This window comes from Lissotriton vulgaris, chromosome 3_1 (assembly GCF_964263255.1).
Source record: "Lissotriton vulgaris chromosome 3_1, aLisVul1.2, whole genome shotgun sequence".
Taxonomy (NCBI): Eukaryota; Metazoa; Chordata; class Amphibia; order Caudata; family Salamandridae; genus Lissotriton; species Lissotriton vulgaris.
Genome location: NC_141689.1, coordinates 1368856397 through 1368877604, shown reverse-complemented (window position 1 = coordinate 1368877604; position 21208 = coordinate 1368856397). Strand labels below are relative to the sequence as shown.

General features: G+C 44.7%; 1 protein-coding gene across 1 annotated transcript in view; it reads right to left on the bottom strand.

Annotated features, from left to right (window-relative positions):
* LOC147727913 (coiled-coil domain-containing protein 17-like) overlaps positions 1-21208 on the bottom strand; it is a 751707-nt gene that overhangs the window by 209664 nt on the left and 520835 nt on the right. The gene's annotated exons all lie outside the window — the stretch shown is intronic.

Genomic DNA, 21208 nt, shown 5'->3' with positions numbered 1-21208 from the left:
ATATAATCAATGGTCGAGATGTTCCTAAACGTTGGCAAAAAATGAACACCCGGGTGCTGTTCCAGAGTAATTTGCTGAGCTGAGCGGAGGTTATGAGTTGTTAGAAAGGTGGTCATTGCTTCCTGCTCTTTGGGTTTCCTTCCTGGGAGGCCGTTAGTTGCAAGGTCTTTGATGTTAAAGTCTCCTAATAACAGTACCTCCGTGGATGCAAATTCCAATAAGAGACCTTCCATATGTTTTATCAGTAGATCTGTTACAGTTGATTTTGTGGTTTTCGTTGTGTTGTGGTAACAGTTAATTAGGAGAATAGACTGGGCCCTGCCTGAGAATGAGAGGCCGGTGATAAGTACAGTCTGCCCTGTCATCGGGTTCCGTGGAATAAGTGTGGCCGTTATCTTACACCTGTGCTAGATGAAAATAGAGAGGCCCCCAGAGGGTCTTCCGTGAGAGTTGGCCTGGGCGGCTGGTTGAAAAAGTTCGTAATAGCCGAGCAGAGGCGATGGAGATAGAGCCCAGGTCTCCGGAAAACAAATGATGTCGGTTTTGTTCAGGAATTCCACGGCTGATTTTGAGGCAAAAGTTGACTTTAGCCCGGCCACATTCCAAAATGTGATAGTTAATTTGGAGTCGGACCAGTTGGTGTCCTTGTTAGGAAGGGAGCTGCTGGGCAGAGTTGGGGAGAGGCTCAGGGGCAGGATATCCGTGGCGGGTGTTGTTAGTGTGGAAGACGGGGCAATTAAATTTGCAGCTTATCAGACGTTGATTGTTATAGCATGCAATGTTTAAAAGATTATCCACTTTCGACGCTTCTGGGAGCCAGGCATGGGTTGCACCCCGGGACCCTTTCAGTACGCTAATAAGATGCTTCGCAGGGGCCTGTGGGAGGAGAACGTGGGGATATTTTTGTTGAGTAGGGACCCATATTTTGATGCCCCAATTTTCAAATAAATTGGCTTTCCTGAGAATTGCGTTCCTGATGGATTCCTGGGACCACATTGTAGTGGTAGCCTCTGAGCCCCCTTTCCCTGGTATTGTGGAGAACTTAACCGATGTAAGGTCTGAGGAGGTGAGCCCAGACAGCGCTGGAACAGAGTTGAATAAATGGATGAGGTTACTTCTGTTAAGGATGTCATGTGGGCCCTTATGATCATAGTGGGGAAAAAAGACTAGTTCTGCTCCATTATCCGGGCTCTGGTGATTCTGACTCCTAGCTGTTTCGGTTAAAAGTGCTGGCGCCTTCAGAAGTTGGAGACGTGCTTCAGGTGGGTGATTTCCCCCCCCCCCCCCCCCCTGTTGGCTTGTCATTCCCGGGACTGGTGGCAGTTGGGGCAAAAAAGGCCTCTGCATGTGCATGGAGGAGTCCCAACCAGCTTTAGTTGGGTCCTCTGGTAGATAGTACGCACAGCAGCCTGTCACTTTGCCCTCTGTTGCACTTTGAAGGTCTGCGTTCAACATTTTTGCCATTCCCTGGCATTTAAGTGGACTCTTCCGTGCTTCTGGCATAGCTGCAACGAACTGTACAGTGTTGTTCTGGCTCCCAAGTTTTTGGTCATGGATAATTGTCCCTGTGGTTTTGTTTGGCGGTGATTCATTCATTGTCGTTGTGGAGTTTAATTCAATAGCTCTTGTGGCACCGGGACCTCCCCGAGTTGATAGCCCGGGCTGTTCGCTGGTGTCCTTTAAACCCACGGGGGTCATACTCATCTCGATGGTTTTTGTTTTAGATTTTGAGGGCAAGTTGAAGATGGGGAAATAAGGAAGACCCCTTAGTTTAGTGGCTGGCAAACTGGGTGCTGCTGACCCTTCAAGCCTGCGCTCCTTTTTGCGTTGTTTTTTAGATTGTTTTTTAAGTTTCTTTCTCTCCCTCCTTGACAATGAAGGTTTCATTGAAGGATTAGAAGAGCTGTGGGTCATGTCCGTATGGTCCGTGTCAGTGCAGTCGGGTCGCATGGTTAATAATTGTGTTGATGTTCGACTAGTAGTTTCAGTGTGTTTCAAGACCGCTATGAGGGGGCAGGGGCTAGTCACTGGTGACAAACAGGCCGAACTTTTAATGGCTGGGCCAACACAAGGAGGAGTATTTTTTCTCCCTGGTGGTGGACCGGCTAGTAACTGAAATGATGACAGTGCTGCAAACAGAGTAAACACTTAATTTATAAGTGCTTACGTATTGGTGGAGTGATAGAATAAGTAGATAGTGGTAGATTAGTGATTAAAGAAGTGAATGGGATAGACTAGACGATTCCTACACTGCATGAGAACTAACTGGGTATTTAAAAGAATGTATCAATAGTATGTAGCTAGTTAGAGGTCTGCTTGGATAGTGCACAAATTATTATAGCTGTACTTGTGTTAGTAGCTAGGCCATTCCATAAGTTCATGACTAGTAACTAGAATAATTACCGTATTACAAACAGAGTGTATAGTGAATTTATAAGTGCTTAGATATTGGTGGAGTAATAGGATAAGTAGATAGTGCTGGATGGGTGACTGGAGAAATGCATGGAACAGAAGAGCGTATCAATAGTTTGTTTCTGGTTAGAGGTGTGCATGCATAGTGTACAAAATATTGTACCATCACTTTTGTTAGTGATAACGCCATTCCTTAAGTACACGACTAATAACTGGAGTAATTTCAGTGTTGCAAGGAAAGTGCGTGCTGCATTTATAAGTGATTAGGTATTGGTGGAGTGATAGGATACATAGATAGTGCTGGATGGGTGAATGGAGAGGTGCATGGGACAGACAGAAGGATTCCTAGACTGAATAGGTACTAACTGGGTATTTAGAAGAGTGTATCAATAGTATGCTGCTGGTTAGAGGTCTACATGCACAGTGCACAGAATATTGTAGCTGTACTAGTATTGGTGTGTCTATGGTTTCGAGAAAGGTAGTCTGTATTTTAGGGTGTTATGAGGTGCATCAGATGATCACGTGGATGATGTCTTCAGTGATGTCATTTGAGATTTCATCAGTGATGTCACTGACCATGTCATGAGTGATGTAATATGTGATGTCATCAGCAGTGCATTGTGGGGGCGCGAGTTATAGTTAGCAAAACTAACTATAACGGCCGAATTTCTCTTGTTTTGTACGAGTGAAATGTCCAACAAGCGAAAGGCTATCGGCCATATTAATCTGGGCACTTTGCGTATTATAATGGTTCTTACACGAAAGAAAATAAAAAAAGGGATGTTAATATACACACACTATACCTAAATAAAGTTCTAGCGATTATAGTTCCATTCCATTCACAGCTCATTTGAGACATCAAGAGTGATGTCATGAGTGATGTAACTGACCATGTCATGAATGTAAATGTAAATTGATACTTGTATAGCACACTACTCACCCGCAAGGATCTCAAGGCGCTTGTACGAATACCGCTGCGGAACCCATCCTGGCTTTCCCTGTGAGGCGTCCACTCCTGGGCACCCCCAAGGTGGAGGCCAGGCATCCTTGGTGCTGTGGGGGCCGTTGTGGAGATTAAGCAAGCTATTGCCCAGAGTTGCAGAGTGGGACTCCATGATTGGAATAGGCACCGAGGTGAGAATTATCAGGTCCGTGGAATTTTGAGCCCAAGACCCGCCGAGGCGGGTAATTGAACCCTGGTCCTGGGCTAGACCTCTGCATCAGGGTCTGCCGCTCTAACCATTGAGCCACACTTCTCCACATGAATGATGTAATATCTCAGGTCATTAGCAGTACATTGCGGGGGCATAAGTTATAGTTACCTCAGGTAACTATAACTGCTGAATGTCACTGGTTGTGTATGAGTAAAATCACAGTCTAACTATACTGTCCTTGTAATCTTTGTTTTTTCAGCAAATTTCTAGGTTTTTTTAACGTTAAGTAAGATGCATATCACAATGGATGGTCGGGGGTTGGAAGCAGGGGCTGGCATTGTGCTGCCCCCACCCAAGCTTCCTGCTCCCATCTTCCCTCCTCCAAGCCATCCATTGTCCAAGTCCATGTCCCTGTACCCTTATTACATCCCTTTGTGGCCGTTGTACGGCCACTAGCCTTCCCGCCTTCTCTGAACAGTTATCTTGCTGCCCCATCCACCTCCTCCCTATCCTCTGTTGTCTGAATCCATGGACAAGCCTCCTCCCTCCTACGATGCATGGTCTGCCCTCCATTTAGCATGATGTACCAGTCCACTCTTCTAGTCCAATTCTATGCCCCATCATTGACCTCCTGCTTAGCCTCTGTGCTTAGTTTGCTGCCTCTATTCTCCTTCCCCCTGCCCTCCGATGTCTGTGTGCATGCCCCTGCTCCATCCTTTTTGCCCACCATGTTCTGTGGACCTGCCACTACTATCTACTCTGAGTGTTCTGTTGAGCTGCCCCTCCCCTCCCACCTGCCTAGCATTTTCAGATGACTGTAACCTGTCCCTCCACTGCCACCCTGCCTGTCCACATTCCATGCCCCTATCCCCTTCCTAGTGTCCTCCATGGTCCATTTTACTGCCACACCCTTCTGCCCTCTCTGGTCTGTTGTGCTGCAACTGCTACTCCTGCCTGCCCCGCATGGTCTGTTGTGAGGCCCCTTCCCCTGGACTCTCTTGTCAGTGCCCAGGTCCTGACCCTCCCTTCTATCCTCCATGGTCTTTTGTGCATGTCCCTGCACTCTCCTTCTTGCCTATAATAGTCATTGTGCTGCCACTAACCCTCCTGCTTGCCATGCATGATCTTCTGTGCTGCCAGGGCCCCTCCCACCTTCCCTCCATGGTCTGTGTGTATGCCATTATAGTCCCACTGTTGCTCTCCATGGTGTGTATTGCTTCTAGTGCCCATCCTGCCTGACCTCCATGGTCATCTTGCTGCTCCTGCCCTGCCCCCTTGCCCCCAGCCCTCTGTTTCCATGTGCAGACCCCTATTCCCTCCCTCTTCGCTTGTCTGTTCCATTGTAATGCCCCTGATATGTCCCTCCTGCCCTTTATGGTCCGTTATGCTGCAGCTTTCTCTCCTGTCTTTCTATTATGGTCAGCTAGCTACCATGGCCCCTTTCCCCTCTGTTCTCTGTTGTCCATGTGCATGGTCCTGTCCCCTCCCTTTTGCTTTCTATGGATTGTTGTGATGCACTCCCGTCCCCCATGCTCTGTATGGTGTATTGTGCTGCTGCGAACCCTGATGCCTGCCCTGTAGGGTCAGTTTGGTGCACTGGTGCACCTCTCCATGTCCCTCTTGTCCTCTGTTATCCAAGTCCATGTCCCTGCCCCAATTCCTCCTGCCTTCCATGAGCCAATGTACCATACTTGCTAACATTTTGAACTTGGTAAGAGGGAGATTTTGAAACAAAACTGGGGTATTGATTTTCCCCTTTGACTTACATTGAAAAAGAGGAGATTGTAGACAGGAGACAGATCAAATAAAGCCCATTTAGGCTTAAAAAATTGGAAGTTTCCTGGCTGAATCGGGTCTGTTGGCATGTATGGTTGTACTACCACTGCCTCTTCCTTCTGCTCACAATGGTCTATTATATTGCCACAGCCTCTCTTGCCAGTCCTGTATTGTTGGTTTGTTGCCCCTGCCCCCCTTTCCACTGCCCTCCATAGTCTGTTGTGCTGCCACTGCCCTTCCTGCCTGCCCAGTGTGGTCAGATTGTTACCTCTGCATCCTCCTACCTGCCTTCAATTTTCAGAGTCCGTGCCCCTGGCCTCTGCCTCTCAACAGTATCCTAATAAACAACTAGATTGCTAACATTCTATATTTATTACATAAGTGTGGAACACCTGACGTCATCTTTATGTCATCAAAACTGTAATACCTAGAGCATTTCCTTTAGAAATGACATATATGAGAGGGTCTTATTTGCATCAAAATTATGGTTAGTGCTCTAAAAAATAAAATGAGGACATATTTTCTGAGTTTTCAAATAGCAACAAAGCACTTTTAAATTATTTGTTATCTTTATGTTTTTTATCCAATTGACCACTTGATTAAATGTTGCACTTAGGAGAGCGGATGTTACTTCCAGAGCTGCAGACTTTGCAACTGGGGAACCAGGTTGGAGATTCTGCTTCAGCTCGACATTCTGTGATTCTGGTCAAATCACTTAATATTCCCATGCCTAAAACCAAAATGAATTTGTTCTTGTGTGCTGTAATCAATGCTCATGTAAAGCACTCCAGTACCTGACAAGTCTGCATTATATAAAACTTCAAAAACACAGAAAATAAAAAGCGTTTTGCAAACTTATGTCATTGGGCTACATGTGGGCTACATCTGGGTGATATTTGTGCTACATTTAGGCTCTTTTGTCTCTGGTGGCAATTTTGGGAGATTTATTTATTATGACGTTTCCTAATTTCTTCATTTACTACAGTCTCCTCAGTAGGAAATGCTTTCAAGTGTTTTACTTTGATTCCATCAAGAAGGTATTCAGATGTCACACATTTGCCATAAATTCTGAATGTTAGCACTCAAGTTGCTCATTAGATCACTGTAGTAAAGTAACGGCTCACCATGGAAGTCTGCTGCTGGTATTAAAAGTGCATGTTTCAGTCTGCATGTCAGAAATATTTAATGAAATAGAAGAGGATTTGAGAAGTTTCTCAAAATTTGCCCTAATTGTTTTCTTTCTTCAGCACTTATCATAATTTCTATAGCAAAATGAACGCCCTCATTGTGTTCCTTTTAAAAAAAATGTAATTAAATGTTTTAAGTGTTACCAGTTTATTCCAATCAAGATGGCTTCAGGTGTGCCATACTTTTGTCATAAGTAAGACAGTAAGCGCTTTAGTTGTTCTTAAGAACACTCTGGGACATTCAGTCATTGAGCTAGACGTGGGCTACATCTGGATGATTTTTGTGCAACATTTGGGCTCTTTTGTCTCTGGTGGCCATCTTGGTAAACTTATTTGTTATGAAGTTTCCTAATTTCCTCATTTACTGCAGTCTCCTCAGTAGGAAATACTTTCAGTTTTCTACTTTGATTCCATCAAGAAGGCATTCAGATGTGTCACACATTTGCCATAAATTCTGAATGTTAGCACTTTAGTTGCTCATTAGATCACTGTAGTAAAGCTACTGCTCACCAGGGAAGTCTACTGCTGGAATTCAAAGTGCATGTTTCAGTCTGCATGTCAGAATTTTTTTAATGAAATAGAAGAGGATTTTAGAAGTCAAAATGTGTCCTAATTGTTCTTCCTGCAGCACTAATCATAATTTCTATGGCAAAATGAACCCCCTGATTTTGTTCCTTTGCCAATTAAATGTTTTAAGTGTTACCACTTTATTCCAATCAAGATGGCTTCATGTGTGCCATTTTTTTTATCATAAGTAAGACTGTTAGTACTCTAGTTGTTCTTTAGAACACTCTGGGACATTCTGTCATTGGCTTATACTTGGGCTACATCTTGGTGATATTTGTGCTACATTTGGGCTCTTTTGTCTCTGGTGGCTATCTTGGGAGACTTATTTGTTATGAAGTTACCTAATTTCCTCATTTACTACAGTCTCCTCAGTAGGAAATACTTTCAGTTTTTACTTTGATTCTATCAAGAAGGCATTCAAATGTGTCAAACATATGCTACAAATTCAGAATATTAGCACTCTAGTTGCGTATTAGATCACTGTAGTAAAGCTGCTGCTCACCAGGGAAGTCTGCTGCTGGTATTGAAAGTGCATGTTTCAGTCTGCATGTCAGAATTTTTTAATGAAATAGAAGAGGATTTGAGAAGTCACTCAAAATGTGCCCTTACATTTCTTCCTGCAGCACTACTCATACTTTCTATGGCAAAATGAACCCCCTCATTTTGTACCTTTTTTAATTAAATTAATGTTTTAAGAGTTACCACTTTATTCCAATCAAGAAGGCTTCAGGTGTGCACTAAATTTGTCATAAGTATGACTGTTAGCGCTCTAGTTGTTCTTTATAACACTCTGGGAAGCTGTAGTAGAACACAAAGGAATCAACTGACAGTGTCTGCCCTTGTTGGGTGTACATATTTTACTGAGAATGTCAGACTTCATTCTTACATGACTGAGAAAGATAATGTGAATTTACAGAAAATATGCTCTCAGTTTAGTTTATAGATCATCTTCCAAACCTCTGTAGTAAAAGCATGAGAAAATAGTTTTCTCTCAAACATAATTCATGATATCCCAGCAGAAGGCTTTTTCACATGGTAAAATCACCTTAGAGCACACCACAATTCCTAAAATTAGTATGGTACCTTAAACAAATGATTTATAATGTAACTAAAGTCTTAAAACCTTCTATTAACTGCAATGCTTTTTAATGAGGTGCTATCATGTATATTGGTCCAAAGATGGCTGCTAATACTTCTTGGATGAAGTGCTGACAACCAATCAGATCTCACGATGAGATGAGTGGTTAGGCTCCTCCCAGATATATATATTTCTTTTTCCATTCATATTTAAAAAACTACTGAACGGATTTACACCATTTAACAGAAAAAGGCTCTTTCTGAACCAAGGGCTACCTTTTTGCCAAATTTGGTGTAATTTCGTTCAGCAGTGCGGGCTGTAGCCGTGTCTAAAGTTTCCTATGGAAAATTGCATGGAGAAAACACGTTTTGGGACCCCCCCTTTTCTCCCGGCCCCCGTTTGGCAAATCACCCGGAAACTTTCAAGATAGGAGCGGACCGAAGCAAGCCATAAGTTTTGAACATTTTATGAAGATTCGTCAATTGGCGACAAAGTTATTGGGAATAGAATGTTGCGATTTTCCTATGGTAACTAGGTCCTAACTATAACTACCGACACGCGAGACCTCCAGGAGGTAATATCCAAATACCTCGCTGTTGCTCCAAATCCTCGGAAAATATATATATATTACATGCGATTTCTATGAATTTAAGACGTTGTATAAACCTATGCATTTTCTATCAATGTGGCCCTTGGATTTCCAAATTTGTGGTTGAATCAGTCATCTATTTTTAGGTGAAGTAAATAGTAAAAGAAAGTAAAGATTGGGGAGAAGTGTAGTTTTCCTTTTGATCAAAAACACCCAAAGCATATAAATGAATATCACCATCATCAACACTGTCAATGGCAACAATATTTTCTGCTTCTGATTAGGTTCTAAATGGCCTATAACGAAGTGTGTGTCTTAAAACTGTTTATTTCCCTGAAGTTATTCAGAGCATTAAATATTAATTAATGATGGGCAATGCAATTTGTGTGGGCTGATTTGCTAAGACTGTGAAGATAACAAAAGAAAAAGTGAATGAGTAATATCGCCGCTCTGAGTGGGAGGATGCTGCTGTCAGACCCTCTGAGGTCTTGATATAATATGTACATTTGTTCAACTACAGAGGCGCCCAACTTTAGCTGTAAATGCGTTCAGACAGATCACAAGATGAACAAAGTTGTAGAAGTCTTTCAAATCAAACCAGACCTGCCCCAGTGCAAAGGTAATGCGTTCCTTGTACCGTGTACATACACGCAGAGGGTAGATCCCAAGCACACAATGAGAAGTGACCTGCTCCTGTTGCTGGTAGTGGGGATGGGAGATGAGCACTCATGGTCCAGTGATAAAAAAGGGGCGGAGCAGTAACGTCAGAAGGCGTAGATCAGGGAGGTGTGGCACATGTATGGATGTCTAGGCCTGAGCCATACATGCAAACTGTAAGCATGTCACCACATACCAAGCAGGTGTGTTGAAGATAGGCCACGGCATGAACTATATTGCCTAGTGGCCTCACACCATGGCCTAGGGACCTCATAAGAAACACCTAGTTCCCCTTTTGGGAGCAGTGCAAGAAGACTGTCCCACAATGAAGGAAAAAGATGCTTGTGCCCCACCTCTTTGCATTCTGGTGAAGCCAAACAGAAGGCCTGTGGTTGGTACTTACCCAGGGTTCCCAAGGCACCGGGGTGGCCCTAAGGAGAGCACTCTCTTGATGACTTCTGAATGAAGGCTTTAATTTTGGAGAAGGACTGGTTGAACTCTCCATTAGACCTGTCATCCTTGAGGTGTTCTTCCCCCAACTTTTTGCCTACTTACTTCTACTTTTTGCTGCATCTTTTTATGTCTCTGACCACTTTACCACTTTACCACTGCTAACCAGTGCTAAAGTGCATGTGCTTCTTGCCTAAACATGGTGACATTGGTGTTTACCTGATTGGCATATTTGGTTTACCTGTAAGTCCCTGTAAAGTGATATGCCATATAGCTAGGGCGTGTAGTCTAAATGCTACTAGTGGGCCTGCAGATACCTCTCTCAGGCCTGCTGTTGCAGGGTCTGTGTGTGCAGTTTACTGTCATTTTGACTTGGCATTTAAAACCACTTGCTAAGCCTTAAACATCCCCTTTTATTACACATAGGCCAATGCTAAGGTAGGCCCAAGGTAGCCCTATGGGCAGGGTGCTGTGTAACTAAATGGTAGGACATGTAGTTTTAAGTTTTACATGTCCTGGTATTGACAAACAGCTAAATTCATTTCTCACTAGTGTGAGGCCCACTCCTCTCATAGGCTAGCATTGGGAATTCCTTAACCCCTTTGGTGCTGAGGAAACTGTTCCGTCTTCTTATAATCAAAAAGGGGGGGGGGAGAGAGAAGCTGAGGCTCATTCGGCTGACTTTATAAATAGATAATCAAGGGAGAATGAGTCACTTCTCCTGTTATTAACCAGGGTCATAGGGGTCTATGCGTCTTTAAAAGCCCTTATTAAGGTTGAAGCCAATGGTGCGGTATATCTTGATTGTCTGCAGAAGTTATAACGTGAAAAGCATCAGAATCATCATGGGGTCTTTTTTCTTATGCTTTCATCCACCTGGAGGAAGACCATCTGGTATTCGCAGTGATGATCAGTAATTGTGAAAGTGAGAGTGAAGTGCGTTTAAAAACACGTCCATCATTACCACAAAATTACTTTTATGTTGATGATGGGGGTATGGTTAAAAAGATGGGGCAGTGTGAGAAAAGAAGAGTCACTGTTCTATTGTTCCTATTAAAAAGTGTGATCGGTCGACATGTTTCAGCCCTCTCGTGTCCTGTCGGGTCGTTGGGCTTTCTTCAGGACCATGTGATAGCATACTAAGTTGTAGTGTACATAAGTAAGTGATTCGCTTACCCTTCTTCTTGCATATGCTGATTAGCACAGTTAAAGGTGATTTGTACCTGTAACTGAAGAAAAAGACCAAAAACAAACAAAATGCAAGCATCAATCTTATCCCTGCATTATTTGATGCTCATACAATTGATAGATTACAGTATTATGTGGTTGTAGTGCTCCATGTGGAAATACAGAGATGGTGAGAATACACATCTACATTCTAAAGGTAAATAGGAGAGACTACTATCTCATGCTCGTGCGCCCTCACGCTCGTGTTAATTCCTAATGATGAATGGAGGTGACCACAATGGTGGCTATTTGATGGTTGAGCCATGCAGTATTTTGCAAGTTTTACTTGTTTGGCTTCAGTCCGTTACCTGGCTGAGGTGCTCATAATCTGTGTTAGGTGTTTTTTATGCATTTACATAAACTGATCATGCAATGCTACGAATATACAGACAAAAAAGCTTTCAATGTGGTATTGCCAAGCGGTGCGAAAAATGCGTGGTGTTGTAGTCACTTGTTACTTGCTACATGGTGTAGTTCATTGGGTATGGCGCGACAGAAGCATAATGTTACGGTTGTGTGGGTCGCGTGCCTGCTGTAGTTAGTCTCATATATTCAGTTGCTTGTTAGTTCATTAAGGGTTACCTTATCTTTTGTGGCAAGAAGCTGTGTCGGGGACGGGCGGAATAAGACTGTCTCTACTAGGAAAGTAAAAACTTATTGTCAGAGAAATGGCATTTCTGATAATTAAGTGCCCTGCGCCTTGGGTGTTCTCAGTGTTTGTTCGAGGGCCTACCTCGAGACGTCCTGCATGCAACTTGTGCTGACTCCAACTGCCGTGCCCCAGTGATGCGGGCCGGTAGAGGAGTCTTTTCATAGTATTCAGCACAAAGTTGGAATGGTGGAAAGACTTCTGTCTGTTGTCTCAAATATCAATAATGGATAAGAGTCTGTTAGTGATATAGTGGTGTTCAATGAGTGACATCTCTGCTTTAATGTTAAAGCAATCGGACGCTCCCCCTCAGCTCCCCAACCTCACGCTGCATTCATCTGCTGATCACACCTTTGAAAGCAGCCTGCAATATCGCGCCACGCATTAGAAATCCAGTGGTATCGTTTTGGCATTTGTCATTGTGCTTGAATTGTGCTTTTGTGACTGGTATTAGATCTACATCGCGTCGCCTGCATATTACAATATATAGCGCTACCATAGTGCCGCTTGCATTGTTGTTCGGAGAAGCGCGACATTGCTGAGTCTTAGAAGTGCCTGGTAAGACTTTAGCTGCACTCGGTATCACAGTTGTTTTGCTGCCCCTGCCTCGCCTCCCCTTTGACCTCCATTTTGTTTTGCTGCCTCTTCCCTGGCCCACCCCTCCTCCTCGCTAATGCCTCCCAGCTGCTGACCCTGCAACGCTCCGCCCCCTCCACTATCCATTTAAGATTGATGACCCAATGTGCAGCGGCCACACGCTACGGCCGCGCCGAAGGTGCGCCAAAGGTAAGCCCGTCTACGCCCATCCGCGCCCAGACCGCGCCCAGCGCCAGACCCCCTGGTTCCCGTAAGGCCCAGCCCACCCACATTACATACGATTCCTCCTCCCTCCTTGCACTTAACCCCGGCCGACTCCCCAACTGCGCCCAAGCCGCACCCGGACACACCCATGGACCCTTCACATGCAACTTCTGCAAGTTTGACGGCACAAAAACCAATTCCTCATCCACTAACACCAAACATAGATCTGACGCCAACTACCTAAAACGCATCTTACTCAACACCCGATCGGTCCACAGCCACGCCATCAACCTTTGGAATCTACTAGACACCATCTCTCCTGATGTCGCCTTCCTAACTGAGACTTGGATGAACGCCTCTTCAGCCCCAGACATCGCCATAGCCATCCCGGAAGGCTACAAGATCATCCGTAAAGATCGTACCAACCAAACAGGAGGAGGCATCGCCATCGTCCATAAGAACTCCTTCCTCATCACAACCAGCTCGGACGTCAACCTCTCTAGCGCCGAACACCTTCACTTCCAGATCCACACCGACCCCAAGACCACACTCAGAGGCACCCTCCTCTACAGGCCACCAGGACCCCGTGCACAATTCACTGAAGACATCACTGATTTTAACACCCAACACACCCTCTCCTCCGAGGACTACATTCTATTGGGAGACCTCAATTTTCACCTGGAAAAGAGCAACGACAACAACACCACCACCCTTCTGGACAATCTCGCCAACCTCGGACTCAAACAACTTGTTAATACCCCGCACACCACGCAGGACACACCCTTGACCCTATCTTCACCTCCAGCAAACATATTTCCTTCAGTCACACCACAGTTCTCCAATGAACGGACCACAGCTGCATTCCCTTTGTTTACAATAAGACCATAACCCACAACTACCCTCAACCTACTCTGCGAAGAAACTGGAACAAAATCACCATTGACCAGATCTCCACATCGCTTCTTCATAACCCCCCTGCCCACTCATCGAACCCCAACCAAGCAGCCATTAACCTCACTCAATGGCTAACCAACACCGCCGACAACCTAGCACCTTTGAAAAAACGTCAAATCAAACTAGGCAGCAAAAACGCCCCATGGTTCAATGAGGATCTTAAGAAATCCAAGAAACTCTGTCGCTCCCTTGAGAAGGCCTGGAAAAAAGACCCTAACACCAACACCATGGACGCCTTCAAAAATGCCACCCGCATACACCACCAATTGATCCGGACTGCCAAGAAAACCGCATTCAAAGACCGACTAGACAAAAACGCCCACAACAGCAAGGAATTATTCAAAATCGTCAAAGAGTTTACCAACCCCACTGCCAACTCCAACGACATCACCCCCTCTCAAACCCTTTGCGACTCCCTAGCTTCGTTCTTCCACGACAAAATCGCTGACATCCACAACAGCTTTGGCAACCAACCCGAAGACCAACCCACCCAACCCTCAGCCGCACCTTCACCCTCCTTGAACATCCTCAATGACTGGAACCCAATCTCCATTGAAGACACCATCCGCCTGATGAACTCCATCCACTCAGGATCCCCCACAGACCCATGCCCTCACCACATCTTCAACAAAGCAGACTCCATCATAGCACCACACCTCCGAGACGTCATCAACTGCTCCCTCAACTCCGGCACCTTCCCAGAAAGCTGGAAACACGCCGAACTCAGCGCCCTTCTGAAAAAACCCACAGCTGACCCCTCCGAACTCAAAAACTACCGCTCCATCTTGCTCCTTCCATTCCCGGCCAAAGTCATCGAGAAAGCTGTCAACAACCAACTCGCCGCCTTCCTCGAAGCCAACAAATCCCTCGACTCCTCACAGTCCGGCTTCCGAACCAAACACAGTACTGAGACCGCACTCATCACAGCAACAGACGACATCCGAACTCTACTGGACAATGGAGACACTGTCGCCCTCATCCTCCTCGACCTCTCCGCAGCCTTCGACACAGTCTGTCATAACACCCTGTTACAACGACTCAGAAACATCGGAATCCAAGGAATAGCACTGGAATGGATCACCTCATTCCTTGCCGGAAGAACTCAGAGAGTACGCCTCCCACCATTCAAGTCAGAGGCCACTGAAGTCATCTGCGGCGTGCCACAAGGATCTTCACTCAGCCCCACCCTCTTCAACATATACATGAGCCCCCTCGCGACCATCGCACGCCAACACAACCTCAACATCATCTCCTACGCTGATGATACTCAACTGATCCTCTCACTCACCAAAGACCCAAATACCTCCAAAACCAACCTTCATGAAGGAATGAAAGAGGTAGCCGAATGGATGAAGCATAGCCGTCTGAAACTGTATTCAGACAAAACAGAAGTCCTGATCTTAGGCACCTCCCACTCTGCCTGGGACGACTCTTGGTGGCCAGAAGCCCTTGGAAAAGCACCCATCCCGACGGATCACGTACGGAACCTAGGCGCCATCCTGGATTCCTCACTCTCGATGACCAGACAAGTCAACGCCGTCTCTTCATCTTGCTTCAACATTCTTCGCATGCTCAAAAAAACATTTTGCTGGATCCCCACCGAAACTAGAAAAACTGTCACCTACGCACTGGTCACAAGCCGCCTGGACTACGGAAACACCCTTTACGCCGGTACCACCGCAAAACTTCAGAAAAAACTCCAACGCATCCAGAACGCATCAGCCAGACTCATACTAGACATCCCGCGCAAAGAACACATTTCTGCTCACCTGAAAAACCTCCACTGGCTCCCAGTCAATAAGAGGATAACTTTCCGCCTCCTCACCCACGCACACAAAGCTCTCTACGAACTTGGACCCGATTGCCTCAATACACGTCTTTCGTTCTACACCCCCTCCCGCCAGCTGCGCTCTTCCAACCAAGCCCTCGCCGCTGTTCCCCGCGTCAACAAAACCACCATGGGAGGAAGATCATTCTCCTACCTAGCGGCCAAAACCTGGAACTCACTTCCCTTGCACCTTCGCCTCACTCAAAACCACCTAGCATTCAGAAAGCAACTTAAAACCTGGATATTCGAGAAGTAATTCCCCACCCCTCCTCAAGCACCTTGAGACCCTCTGGGTATGTAGCGCGCTATATAAATTTCTTGACTTGACTTGACATGTCAGTTCTTATTGTGGTAACTTTAATGAGTAAAGATCTTGCCGATCTTATTTGCTAATATTTTCTGACCATCATTATAGTAATCCTTGGATGTTATCTCAATAAAATTGGACAGGATGGTGATGTTTTCAGGCTGAAAGTATTTACATTATATCCAAGAGTGGGGCGATCATGTGTACAGTCAAATGGCGAATAATCTCAGACATGTTGTTTTTATGTGGGGTGGGGCTTTATTCGGGTCCTGATGTCTGAATGAGATAGTGTGCAATTGCGTGCCAAGGTATATTGTCAATGAGCCCCATGTCATAGGTTTTCAGATGGTAAACCCATCTGTACTATTTTTTCGAATAGTATCCGTTCCGCGTTTTCATTTCTTGTTGTTAGGGTTTCTAATACCACCCAGTTTATTTCTTCAATTGTGTACTTTTGGTTTATTAAATAGGTGCTCATTTTTGTTCTATACAGTAGGTTTTCTCTTTACTATTCCGTCCTCAGCCACAGTGGGCATTTTCGGTGGACAGAACATTCAGTCCTCTGCACTCAACCAGGGTTTTCTTTTTTTATTTATTTTGTAGCCTCTGGAGCAGGGGAAGAGCTTTGCCTGTCACCGAGGCATTTTTTTTTCAATGCAATGACTGGCGCATATGGCGTGTTGACGTCATTACACTGAAAGTGAAATGAGTCAATTGACTTATTTCACCTTCACTGCTTCGGTGCTCGTGGGGCTTTCTCAGACACCCAAGCACCTAAGCACATGGAAGAGGTATCATTGGAAAGGGAAAAATCTCCCCTTTCGAATAGAATTTTTTCCTAGTGAATCCCCAAGCAGGAATCAGCCAGAGAAATGGGGAGCAGCCCCCTGGGCACAGGCTTATGCTCCCCGAGGAACAATTTTGTACATGATAGTCTTTCTGCCACCCCGTGGGGGCAGATGAGGGCAAAAGCCTCTGATTTTCCCCCACCGTGGGGGCAGAAAGCCTAAATAGGCATAGTCTTTCTGCATCCTCGGTGGGTCAGAAAGTCGAATAAGCACTCGGGACAATTCTTTTCTCAGTGTACGGGTGAGGGCTGCCTAGAATGGGTGTGCTAATTCCCCCATCCCCCCAGAACAAGCACAGTCTTTTTGCCCCACCCCCGCGGAGGAGCTGGGAGCAATAGCCCAGCCCACAAGGCACCAGGGACTATTTTATTTATTTCTGTAGGGGTGGGGGCTGCCCAGAATGGGCATGCTGATGCCCCATCCCCCAAAAATATGGGCACAGTCTTGCTGCCCCCCCCCCGGTGGGCAGCAGGTGGTTACTACACCTGATCTAAAGTTAACTAGGTACACTGGATATGTTTATAACCATGTTGGCCATGCCAGTGAGCATCACCACAGGCTAGAGTTTGGGAGCACACAAAGATCAGCAATATTTTTAGGCTCATCTGCACCCAAGGGGGGCAGAAAACCATGAGTTACCAGGGAAAGTTTCTGGGTGTATCTGAACTGGAGTTCGGCTGGTGGTCTGCATGTACTGACATTTGGCTGGCTGAGTGTGTACTAGCATTTTGCTGCCAGAAAGTGTGGACTTACACTTCGCTAGCAGTGTGTGTGGACTTGTGCTTGGCTGGTGGTATCTGTAGAGTAGCTCTTGGCAACCAGTCAGCTTGGACCGGTGCTTGGCTTGCGGTGACCATAGACTGCAGCTTGCCTGGCAGTGTGTGTGGATGGTGCTTGGCTGGCAGTGTGAGTGTAAGGCACTTGGCTGTCAGTGTGTGGATGGCGCTTGGCTGCCGGTGTGCATGGACTGGAGCTTGGCTGGCAGTGTGTGTGGACTGTTGCTTGAGTGGCAGTATGAGTGGACTGTTGCTTGGCTGGCGGTGATGCTTACATGGATCCCCCAACATTCTCTTACCCAGAATTCCCTGCAAACTCAAATTTAGCTGAAACAAATTACAGTTTCCTTACATTTCTATGTGGGAAAGTTGTGGGATGAACACACCTGCATAAAATTTCCTACAACACATCATTCCCCCATGACTCCCAATAAGAATGCTACCTCATTTCTGTGGGTGGGCCAAGTGCCATGACAGGGAGGGGCCCAAATGTATCGTGGAGACATCAAAATAATCTATAAAAAAATGACCTGGTTTTGCAAGGGGGGCTCCTGCGTTTTTTCTCCCGGGCTCGGCGGCCATCTAGGGAAATCTAGTAAGCCCAAACATTTCTGAAAACTAAACGCCCAAATGTAGCATATCATTTTTACTGGGAGACCAAGGGGAATGCTGGGTGGTAGGAAATGTGAGCCAGTGCGGTGATCCAAAGTTGATGCCGCACTGGGCAAGCACACACTTTAAAAGGCTGAAGTTGTCATGTTGTACAATTTGCACATCACAGTAACTGTGGAACATTTTAATGCAGTAAGATATAGGGCAGTTTTATGTGTTTAATATTTCAAACCTTTATGTTTCCACTGCTTTATAAGCCTTGCTTTATCAACAAATTAATTTGCTGTAAAATGCACCATTTGCCAATCTTGATTGCAGTTTTTTTCTCTGGAGGAAAATCCAGCCTGGACATGATATTTGTCCATTAAGCTTGCCCGCATCGCTCACTACATAAAAGTCATACCAAACTTTTACACCTCACCACTTTCAAATGTCACCAACTTCCACTTTGCTCAAGTGAATCTCAGTTTCTTTCCCTGGTCTTGTTAAATGCTTTAAGGACATTAATAATCATCTGACCAGGCTCAATAACAACACAAATTAAATGAGAAGTGGAGCCTTCTAACTTACATGTGACAACCTCTAACCTCTGCCAATGCCCCACTCAAGCTCTATTTCAATACAGTTGAGGGATGGGTGAATTATGGCACGTTGAGCACTCCACACAGTCTATGGTAAGAGAAGACACTGCTCGATCTTTGGTTAGAGTGGTGGAATACTGAAGATGTGTAAAACAGTAACAGTGTTTGAAAAATGTCCACATGCTTTTCTGGGGAGGCTTCCTAATGTTCTTGTCATCAATTTCGTAATGAACAAAGTGATGGTCATGGAGGCAAAATACACCCCCAGGCTGTCCTTCCAATTGGAAAGCAAAATCCTAGAGTTATTCACCTCATTTGATGATCTGGGGCCAGGTTTTTGGGTTCATTTTCTTTGTATCACCAGGCTGAAAACAGTGACTGTGACTGTGTTTGTCAGGAAGGGAGGAATACAAGCTGCAATTCGATTGCAGGTTTGTAGTCCATTGTCTATCAAGTCTGTCCTCAGTCTATTTATTTATTTATTTATTTGGGCGATTTTTAGAGCGCACAAATACCCGAGGGTGTCTCGGCGCTATAGTTGCAGAACTCTCAAGTGGATAGGAGAGAATTAGGCTGGGAACAACCAAGTTTTTAGTTTTTTTCTAAAGTTAGGCAGAGTCGGAGCAGATTTAATGTGGAGGGGGAGCGTGTTCCAAAATCTGGCTGTGGCAACAGAAAAACGTTTGTCGCCCCAGTTAGCCCTTCTTGTACGCGGGACTCTTAGTAAGTGAGCTGATGATGAACGTAATGTTCTTGAGTGTTCGAGCGGGCGGAAGGCTTGTTTTAAAAATAGAGGGCTGTGGAAAATCTACCACGACAAACCTTCGACTGCTGCCTCCCATGGAGCAAAGCTGTGTGACCGTGCTAAGAGGGACTCCAAAACACCCCCAGAAACAGGTCTCTGAAGGCCTTCTGCACCTAGGTCAGGGCTATATGACTGTCCCATTAAAAAGAAATATTGACCTGAAAGATTTTGGGTCACTACGGGGTCTTAAATCACTTATTTTCTGGATTAAGCTGAGGTTTAATCCTCCGACTGCAGTACACAAACAACATATGTATGAGGATCTTTCACTAGTAGGACCATCAGAACTTGGCTGGTTTCGGTAATTTGAATTCCAGCATATTTACAGTGGAGTTTCACCAGAGTGTGTACTTGGTGGATACTGCAAAATTCTAAGTTTACCTGGGGGAGTGAAAGACTCATTTCTCAGTGGAGGACTTGATGACCTTGCTTGATACAAAGCATTGCTCTGGCTGAGGACCTTGTTTAAATGGAATGTCCCTTTCCCTGTTGAAGAGATTGTTCTTGATGCTCAGGCTGGGGTTCTACACTTTTGCACTGCTGACTACGTGTTTCTTAAAATTGGTTTCTGTTACTTTGATCCTGCTTGTAAATGTGATGGGTCATAAGACCTATTTTTTTCAGTATTTCAGGTTATGCAAAGTTGAGAGTTGGAAGTGGCTAAGACCTTTTGTTAAAAAATATCATGTTAGGAGAGTGAAAGTAGCTTTATCGAAAGAGATGATGCAGTCTTCTCAGCTGCAACATATCTGTGGAATGTATGGGGATACAGATCTAAGAGTTTATGATCTCATTCAACAAAATATGTACCCTTTAGGTAGCCTGGTTAGGTATAATCACATTTATGTACATATTAGATTTTAAGAAGATAGAAATGTTTGGGATGTACGATGAAACTTTTGTGCTTTTACCATTTTACTGTTGCGTTATTTAACTCGGTTTCAATGTTATTTTATGAAGACTGTAAGCCGTATTTGTATTGTTAAATATTGAATTAACCAGGGGAGCTTAACAAATAATGTTAACTTACTGATAAGTAAAATAGAGGCGGCAATGGAAAAAGAGATGCTGCTGGTTACACCTGTGGTCGTTACAAAACTATTGTCTTTAGCAATTTTCAATGAATTTTGAATTTCAATGTTGATTACCCGATCTAACACATTTCGGGGCATATTACCAACAACTAGCGATAATTTTTGTCTCTAACTTGTTTAGAGACAAAAATTATCGCCGCACATCGGTGATTTTTATCGCAGATAAACCTTGCTATTAGCAAGGTTTATCGCAAATGCGATAAAAAACGGCCGAAATGCATGAATATCGCTGAAAAGTCAGCGATATTCATGCATTATCGAGCAAATGCTCTTAGCCATGTTATCCACCTCCCATTGGATAACATGGCTAAGAACTGCTCAGGGCAGGTGTTAGCTTTTGGAGATATTCGCGCTTAGCGCGAATATCTCCAAAAGTTGGTAATAGGAGATAGCGATGTTAGGGACTGTTTCCAGTCGCTAACATCTTGGCACGCCCACTTTGCATGTCATTAGTGATAAATATCACTGACATGCAAAGCGGGGCCCAAGTTGGTCACTATCTCCTATTAGCTGTCATTAACTGGTGTTAGCGACAGCTTGGTAATAGGGAGATAATTTTATCTCCGCTTTCTTGGCTTTTAAAGCCAAAAAAGCGGCGATAAACCCCCTTGATAATATGCCCCTTCGTTTTTGCTCAGTTTAATTTTACATGTTGTGTTTTTTCCAGTGTGTAATTGTTTCTCACAGAATATCGTGAGCGCGCCATGAGAGCAGTTTTTTTTGTTTAAGAAAGTTTTATTAGCATTTTGGATTAAATACAATACATATGTCATAAATAAATGGAAAGATAAAAATAATAAAAAGAACTACAAAACATATGTAATGAGCAATAAACCAGTAATAAAAAGGATATAGA